Consider the following 7,911-nt stretch of genomic DNA (forward strand, 5'->3'; position numbering starts at 1 on the left):
AACACAAAACTTTCACTGCCACCACCCGTCAGTTATAAGGTCGACAGGACACCCCTAAGTGTTCCACTCGCAAGCAGACACTCACGGTAGTAAGCCTCACGGAAACCAACATACAGCCTCAGACTGCACACACACTCTTCATGGAGCTAACAGTTTCTTAAGGTTACAAGACAAACCATCAAACTTTTAATGTATTAAAAATAGACAGCACTTGATTACAAAAAATGATTAACAAGAGACATACATAAATGGAAAACAATGGTAAAATAAACAGGAGAAAACAAAGAAAGTTATAATACTTAGCAGTTGTGTGGTAAAAGTCCTTTCCTCCCAGGAGATTTGGGCAGAATACTGGTGCACAAACCAATTCGATTGGATCTCCAACTTTGTGACTCCCAAATATCCAGGGATTGCAGGTTTATGCCTTTCCTCCAGGGGCAGGTCTGAGAGGTATTTTCCCTCCCACCTCTGACTCGGCTCCTCTGTCTGGGCTTCATTACCCATGCAGCCGGCCCACTGGCCATCTAGGGAACAGGTAAGAAAATATCAAAAATATATTTTCCCAGTGGCCCTGGTTAAGATACAGACCCCAGACCTTCTTCATAATTCATATCTCAAGGTTCCAAGTCCTAGCATATCAAACAAGACATGTCCAGGACGCTCGGAAGATGATATGCTTATTTTATAAAGATGAAGGTGAGTTGATATGCCATGTCTGGTGTCCATGCGATGCCCCTATCATACCAGAGGTGATAAGCTAGATTTTGGGGACATCCGATCCATTCTGGACAAGTTATGAGGGATTACTAAATATTGTTCACTCTCTGGTTAGGAATTCCCCATGCTAAGACAAGGCACCGGAGAGGCTGCTTTTCCCCTGTCCCAAGTGTGACCAGCAAACAAGCCCATCCTTGTTAGCATCTATGTGCTAACTAACCCCCAGTGAAGCAGTTTGCTGTTTTCACAGGTCTGAGGCAGACATCCCGGCAACTACATGCAGCCTTCAACCAATTCATCAATGGCTGCTTGCTTGGCAATATAAATACATACTGTATATGAATGTGAATCACACTGGACTATGTTACGCTATGACATATACCCATAAAACATATAATATCACAGCAAACATAACTAGAAATAAGGCGGTCCTTATTCCTAACAGCAGCCCTCAATCAGTATTTGGTGGAAACAGGTATAGCAAACTTCTTAATCAGTATTTTGTGGAAGCAGGTATAACACAGCCCTCAATCAGTATTTGGTGGAAACAGGTATATCAAACCCTTTAATCAGTATTTTGTAGAAGCAGGTATATCGCAGCCCTCAATCAGTATTTTGTGGAATCAGGAATATCAAACCCCTCAATCACTTTTTGGTGGAAACAGGTGTATCAAACCCCTTAATCAGTATTTTGTGGAAGCAGTTATATAGCAGACCTCAATCAGTATTTTGTGGAAGCAGGTATATCAAATCCCTCAATCAATATTTGGTGGAAACAGGTATATTAATCCACTTAATCAGTATTTTGTGGAAGCAGGTATATCAAACCCCTTAATCAGTATTTTGTGGAAGCAGGTGTATCACACCCTCAATTATATTTTTTTGCCACAACAGTTATATCACACCGTGTTCAAATAACAAAGTGGCTCCCCTGTTGGCTGGTATGGATAGGTGCACTTATCAGTGGGATTCACCCAATCACGTTTATTTCTAGATATGGTAAAAAGTTATGATAGGCACTCAACATCCAGAATCGCATCAAATATGTAATTTATTCAGTAATGCTTATCGCTATAATTTTAAAAATGAATATTCCTGATGATTAAAAACAATGAAAAATTTAAAATAAATAAAAACAATGCAAAATTTAAAATAAACTAATAATTCACTATAATTGAGAGTATTAATCTGCATTATACATAGCTATAAGGTCGCAGATTATAAGGTTCTCGGTTACACCAGTCACATTGAGGCACTGTATAAATGAAAGAGTTGTTGGATACTTATGTATCGTTCTTGTTTATTTTAATTGAATGGTGTCTTATACCCCAGAATAGGACCAGTCTCTCACAAGGTGGAATTGTTATTGTTCACAGTTCCTTCAGATTATAAAGCTCCTTTTCACCTTAAGTGGCCTGACCGAGTATCGTTCAAATATTTATCAATAAGGCCTCTTTCACACGAGCGTCGCGTGTGAGGGCTGGATAGGATGCAGATGCGTTGCGGGAAAATGCCTGATTGTACCGCGTGAGTGCAAATTGTTTTAATGCGTTTTGCACACGTTTGAGAAAAATTGGCATGTTTAGTACCCAGACCCGAACCCGGACTTCTTCACAGAAGTTCAGGTTTGGGATCGTGATGGACCATGTGATGAGCGCAGTGACGTAACCAAAGGCCCTTTTCTTCCAGGTACTCAAAGAAGACAAGCCGGGCTGCGCGAACAAGTGGATGAAGTGAGTTTAATTTTTATTTTTATTTTTAACCCCTTCATCCCTAATTTACTCTGCATTCTTTATTAAGAATGCTATTATTTTCCCTTATACCCATGTTATAAGGGAAAATAATAAAGATCGGGTCCCCATCCCGATCGTCACCTAGCAACCATGCGTGAAAATCGCACCGCATCCGCACTTGCTTGCGGATGCTTGTGATTTTCACGCAGCCCCATTCACTTCTATGGGGCCTGCGTTGCGTGAAAAATGCACAATATAAAACATGCTGCGATTTTCACGCAACACACAAGTGATGTGTGAAAATCACTGCTCATGTGCACAGCCCCATAGAAATGAATGGGTCCGGATTCAGTGCGAGTGCAATGCGTTCACCTCACGCATTGCACCCACGTGGAAAACTCGCCCATGTGAAAGGGGCCTAATGGTTTGAACTGATTGTCCACCACAGTTGCGCGCTATGGTTTTGGTTACTCACCAATGATGCGGGGAAGCAGAATCGAGTGTCGGCCGGGGCGTCCCATCTGGTGCTCAGCACCGATCAATCTTACCTCCGTATCCGCCTTCTGATGGTGAGTATTGTATTGTCGCGTTAACTCTCGTGTGGTTCGGAAAGTCAGTCGGCGTCTCATGTGTTCAGTGAGCTGAATCTCTGCCAGCCAATCTTCTTTGTTCAGGTAGATACTTTCAGATGGAATTTCTGGAGCGCTCCATATGAAAATAGATTTAAAAGTTTTTATGTGGCTCCTTAATCATTCCCACTTCAAAAGGTGTGTAGATTTCCCCTACGGTTTTGAGTGAAATTGGCCACTGGTCTTTAATGTAGTTATTCTTAGTTTTTTTTCTGATGGATATATAAAATGATAAAAAAAATAAAAATATATATTAATAAAAATTAATATAGATATTGGAATATACCGTAATAGATTTTTGTCTTTCCATCCAACCTTGTGTTTAAATAATCCTACGATATATATGTAGCACGGCTCACAATTATCTGGTTTATTATTTGTTCTTTTTTTATTATTTAAAAATGTTTTATTTTTTATGTCCCTTTTATGTAGTTTTTTTATAATATATTTTATTATCATACAATGAGTCTCTACGTGATATATTCGATGTGGAATAGAACATAATTATAGTGTCTTACTGATAAAAATTCAACTGCATATCTAACTGTATGTCAGCTCCTTCCCTTCTCAGGTACAGCTTTGTGGTTAGATGTGACTGATAATGGGTGGGCAAAGAAGATTGGCTGGCAGAGATTACAACTCACTGAACATGTGAGACGCTGACCGACTTTCCGAACCACACGAGAGTCAGCGCAGCAATACAATACTCACCATCAGAAGGCGGACACGGAGGTAAGATTAATCGGTGCTGCGCACCCCGGTACGGGATTCTGCTTCCCCACATCATTGGTGAGTAATAGGATTTAGCGAACCCGAACTGTAAAGTTCGGGTTCATACAGAACTTTATGGTTTTTTTGTAGCCGGACCTGAACCCGAAAATTTCCGTATAAGTTCGGGTTTGAGTTTGGTGTTTGTCGATTTAATGGCGCTTGTTGAAATGCTGCAGAGCAGCCAATCAACAAGCGTTTAACTGTGTGCCCTTAGAAGCCATCACAGCCAGGCCTACTAATGGTATGGCTGTGATTGGCCAGTGAAGTATGTAATCCAGGCTCTATATCAGCTGGAGTCACATAGTGCTGCACGTCACTAGTTGTAGGGATAGGATGCTGCTGCTGTGAGGGAGAGAATAGGAAAGACTCTACAGGCACTCTGCGATCTACAGCATTTTTTTGTTTGGGGTGCAATGAAACAGTTTTGTACCCTGCCCTGAGCCCAGTGAGACTGAAGAAAATGTTTTAATCCGTCTGTTAGTTAGGTGGGCGTCGGCGGTCATTTTGTGCAACAGCAGTGCATATGTGCCAGGGGAAGGGAAAATAATAGAGGGAATCCGTCTGTGAGTTCAGGGACCCAGGGGGTGACATATCCCCATTTATTTCTGTAAAGTACCCCTGTGCTGCATTTCTGAGAGTGAAATATAATCAGTTAAATCCATCTGTTCCATTGTGGGGTGACATATTTACATTTTTGGGTGTAAAGTACCTCTGAGGCCTGCTTATGTGACAGGCAGGCACATAAATTCAGCAAATCCATCTGTTCCATTTTAGGAGTGACATATCCACAAGTTATTATGTAAAAACTCCTGTGCTTAATTTGTGAGGTTGAAATATATTCTCAGTTAAATCCATCTGTTTCACTTATGGTTAAAGAAACAAGTTTTTTTGGGCAATAAAGTACCTTTTTGCCCTGTTCTGCATTTCTGACAGTCGAATAAAACCGCAAAATACTGCAGTTACAATTTTTGTTGCTAGAAAGTACATTTGCGGCCTGCGCTGCGTTCCTGTCAGTCAAATAAAACCATTAAATACCGCTGTTACATTTTTGGGCTTCAAATTCCCATTTTTGGGTGTAAAGTACCTCTGAGGCCTGCACATATGACAGGCAGGTACCTAAATTCAGACAATCCATCTGTTCCATTGTAGGGGTGACATATCCACCATTTGTTATGTAAAAAAAAACCCTGTGCTTCATTTGTGAGAGTGCAATATTATCTCAGTTAAATCCATCTGTTTCATTGTTGATGGAAAAAAAAAAGTTTCTTTGGCCAGAAAATACCTTTGCGGCCTGTGCTGCATAGGTGACAGCCAATTAATATCACACCATTGGGTCTAAACCAACTATGACAACAGTAACTGCGATACTCTATTGTTAATATCTATACACCACAAAAACGAGAAAGCTAAATTCCCATGAAATTAAAATATAATGTTTATTTAAATGACAAGAATAAAATGACAAGACATTTTCCTCCTGAGGAAGCGAGACGGGGAAACGTGCGTCGAGGAACCAGCGACCACCCACCCAGCCATTACCCTGGTATGATAGGTTTCTTAACTAGATTAGACGTTCTAACACTTCTGTCACATAGCGGTCACTAAATCTGGGAATATATTTAGATGAATGCAGGCTTATATTTATTGGTGAGAATGTATTTCCTGATGTATTGCTTCAGTTTGCACTGGTCTTATCCCTCATGTAGTGGTTTTTCGCCGCTTATAGACAATCAATAGATAATTGAGGTTGAGGTGGCGCTGTTCATTAGATATCTCCACATGTGTTGGTAACCATTATATACTTTGTATGAAAATGTCTTGTCATTTTATTCTTGTCATTTGAATAAACATTATATTTTGATTTCATGGGAATTTAGCTTACTGGTTTCTGTGGTGTATAGATATGTGACAGCCAGGCAAATAAATTCAGCAAATCCATCTGTTTGCGTGTGGGGTAACATTTCCACGGTTATCAGGCCAGTCTTTTAATTTATTTTAAAAAGTATTTTATAGATATGTAAATTAGTCTTGTATGTGTCCAAGGGGCTGTACGGACCTTCGTGGTGCCCAGCCGTGCCCGCCTGTGAAGGAGCCCAGCACCGCCTATGTCCTCCGAATCTCCTCCTTTCATCTACTATAGATTGCCGTAATCTCGCGATGCACAAAGTAGCTCGGAGGGTGGGTTCGTGCAGCAACATAGGCCAGGTCCACAATTGTACAGCCAGGGCACATGTGCAATACGCCATTTTTACACCCCTGACACAGAAAGATATTTTATCTGTATGTTCAATCTGTGGCTGACCTTCCTACAGCAATTTTTTGGTGGGCGCAATGCAACATGTAAAATAAATATTAATAATTTAATACTTAATCCGTCTGTTAGTTCGGTGGGCAACAAAACAATATTTCTGTGAAGTACACCTGCACCTGCATATGTGCCAGGGACAATAATATAGTTAATCCGTCTCTGAGTCCAGGGGTTGACTTATTTGCATATTTTAGCTAGGAGGAGCTATATGCTAAATTGATGACTTGATCACCAGTATGTTTAGAAATTTATGTAGACTGAGTAGTAATGGTGATTTGAGTTAAAACTTAACTTTTAATTATTTGAGATAGAATATGTCCCTAAGTGTGATATTAGATACAAAGAAAGTGTATAATAGCACAGGGGATACAGAAAATACTTGGTGCACGACGGCACCTTTAAATTCACAATAGATTAGTGCACGGCGGCACCTTGAGTAACCGGTGGTCTTACCGTTTCAGCCACGGTCCTCTGGTCTTTAGTGATGTCAAACGCAAGCAGGTTTGCTGTGGAAATAAGTGCGATTGGGGCCCGGCAGGGGTATTAATGGGTTAAAGGTACCTAGACAGCCCTAACTAGTGGGTGCTATCTCTAATAAGAACGACCCCGCCCGGAACCTGACCCTTTCGCTACTTGGCCCTATTGTGCCCTAGTGTAGCTAGTCCCTACACGCATGTTTCGTTTTTGGAACCCACCAGGGGAATTTAGGCACACACGGGGGGGCAATGTGATGTGGTGACATATGGTGTTGGTATCTTTAATTGATTAGCAACACATATATCAATACAGTTTTGATAATGCAAAATATGACACAATTTGATACTTTGAAGTGGCAGCCTTTTGGTTCGGGCTCCTCTCATGTATCAGGACTGGGTATTTGCCTAGTGATGTGGAGACAAGGTGGAGGGGGTTGCCTGATGATAGCCCGGTCCCTCATATGGAGCTCAGCGGCATGTCCAGAGGCTGTGATGAAGCCTACTGACAGAGGATCGCCCGCTCCTATTTGAACATCATTCGGCCTCAGAGCGAGGCTTGGAGTGCAGCGCGATGACGTCAGTGGAGCCGCCGACGCGCTCGCGCATGCGCTCTCAGTGCTGTGGGAAAGCACTGTTTCGCCTCAGAAGGAGGCTTGGAGCGCGGCGCGGTGACGTCAGCGGGGCAGCCGACGCAAACGCGCCTGCGCTTCTTCACACCGAAGGTAGCCAGCATGATGTTAAGTATAGTGACGTCGTCCTATAGGGAACCGTCATTTCACAGGGCTGAGGGTTATGTCATTAGCCCGGGACGCATATTAACCAACAGCCATTGTTTCCTTGGTTGCCTAGTAACCGGGACTTAGTGTGGCAACCATATTCATGACACCGTCTATAGCAAATACGGTGTGTATTAATGTGACATTTCTTGCAGTACAATAAAAAATAAGAGTATTCTGGTCGGTTAAAGACAGACACGGATGCATGGAACGCAACCCATAATAAATGGGTACTTTTTGTTTCCAAAGGATGCGCTTTTTGTTTCCAAAGGATGCGCTTATCAGAAGTTGGGATACAGTAATGGATTTTAGTATTTAATAGAGTGCCTCAGAGCAAGGTTATTCTGTATGAGATATCTGAAATGTATTAGGTACCATTTATCCTGACAGACACCCACCCTGCATGCAGTTCTTGTTGTCAAAGGCATAGGGGGTGCCATATGTGGGGTAAGCTTCTCGTGCCCCGAAAAATATATATAGCATAGCTTTCTATATGTCTTT

This window comes from Bufo gargarizans, unplaced genomic scaffold (genome assembly GCF_014858855.1).
Source record: "Bufo gargarizans isolate SCDJY-AF-19 unplaced genomic scaffold, ASM1485885v1 original_scaffold_2145_pilon, whole genome shotgun sequence".
Taxonomy (NCBI): Eukaryota; Metazoa; Chordata; class Amphibia; order Anura; family Bufonidae; genus Bufo; species Bufo gargarizans.